The 1,311-nt window shown below is 31.7% G+C and overlaps 1 protein-coding gene across 8 annotated transcripts in view; it reads left to right on the top strand.

Moving 5' to 3' along the window:
- The window catches only part of TRIM13 (tripartite motif containing 13), a 20,821-nt gene that overhangs the window by 7,366 nt on the left and 12,144 nt on the right, over nt 1–1,311 (top strand). Inside the window, exon 4 of one of the 8 annotated variants that reach the window (XM_011939308.1) lies at nt 564–685. The exons of the other annotated variants lie outside the window; for them this stretch is intronic. The gene's annotated coding sequence lies outside the window, so the exon portion shown is untranslated. The remainder of the gene's footprint in view (nt 1–563; nt 686–1,311) is intronic. 8 annotated transcript variants of the gene reach the window in all.

Here is a 1,311-nt window from a genome sequence, read left to right as displayed (position 1 = left end):
GCTCAGTCTTCCAAAGTGCTGGGATTACATGCATGAGCCAATGCACCTGACCTAATGGATCTCATACTGATACATAGTAAGGTGCAGTGGCTCATGACTGTAGTCTCAGCTACTCTGGAGGCTGAGATGGGAGAATATAGTACACTATTTGAAGATAAGATTAGTGTGCTCAGAGGAAATGATTTTTTTTTAATGAGCCATTTTATTATAGGAATTATTTCAAAGTAACATTTGTGACTCTCAGTTCAGTAAAGCTTAGCATAATTTAATGTCTATGAAGTGAGTTTCAATGTTTGCTGTCTAGCCACCTGATAGGTACTTTTTGAAATTCTTGCATTCAAAGATGCCTCAAAGCAGGATGGAAATTTGGGTTAAATCCTTAAGATAAAAGCATAATATATTTATTGACTTTTCTTTTGGTTCCCAAAGGGAAAAGAAAAAAAAAGGGTAATATTTTGAACAACTTTATTATATTGCTAACAGCCAGTGGAATTTAAAGACCTCAATAGGAAAGTTTCTTTTACTAATAGATTTTATAAGGAGAAAATTAACTTTTGTTTCAGAGTAAATGAATGAGTACCTTTTGCAGTATAATCATTTTAGGTTGATCTCTTGAAAGAATTTCTAGAAGGAAGAAGTCCAATACATATATATTAACTCTACTATATTATTACACCTTAACTTCGTAAGTATTGGCTTTTCCATTTTTATTATTTTAGTGATTGTGTTATGGTTTTCATTTATAGAAGCTGTTGTTGCCAAATACTAATTGAGGTAGGATTGATAAAGCACTTTTTATAATCCTTGTTTGTGGATAGCTTGACAATTTGTTCAAAAAAAATAAATCTGTAGTGGTGGTATGCAACTTTGTTAAAAATAAAACTAAATCAAAAAGTGAATTTCATTGTATGTAAATTTAAAAGTATATTAGAAAATATCAGTATGGCAGGAGAACAAGGTTGACTTTTTTCCCGCAACTAGTGTCTACTGCCACCTCTCTGGAAACTTTAAAAAGTGAAACTTTAAAAAGTTGTCAGCTTTTAAAACTGTTGGTGTAAAACATTTGGGAAGTTTTTAATTAGTGGGAAAAAGGTATTTGTGCTTCAAAATTTGAGACTTTTCTAAGTATTCAGAAACATTCAAAGGAAGAAATGAATTTTGGAAAACTTGTTTGCCTTTATGTGCTTAATCTGACTTAAAGTTGAAATTTGAACAGTGAATATTTATTTTGTTTACATAAAGTTTTTTGACTTCTATATTGGAGAAAAAAACTAGCTTGAGGCCAGGCCAGGTGCAGTGGCTTATGCCCGT

The sequence above is a fragment of the Colobus angolensis genome, unplaced genomic scaffold (assembly GCF_000951035.1).
Source record: "Colobus angolensis palliatus isolate OR3802 unplaced genomic scaffold, Cang.pa_1.0 Scaffold101, whole genome shotgun sequence".
NCBI lineage: Eukaryota > Metazoa > Chordata > Mammalia > Primates > Cercopithecidae > Colobus > Colobus angolensis.
Note: the sequence above shows the minus strand (reverse complement) of the source record. Positions and strands in the feature narration are given on the sequence as shown.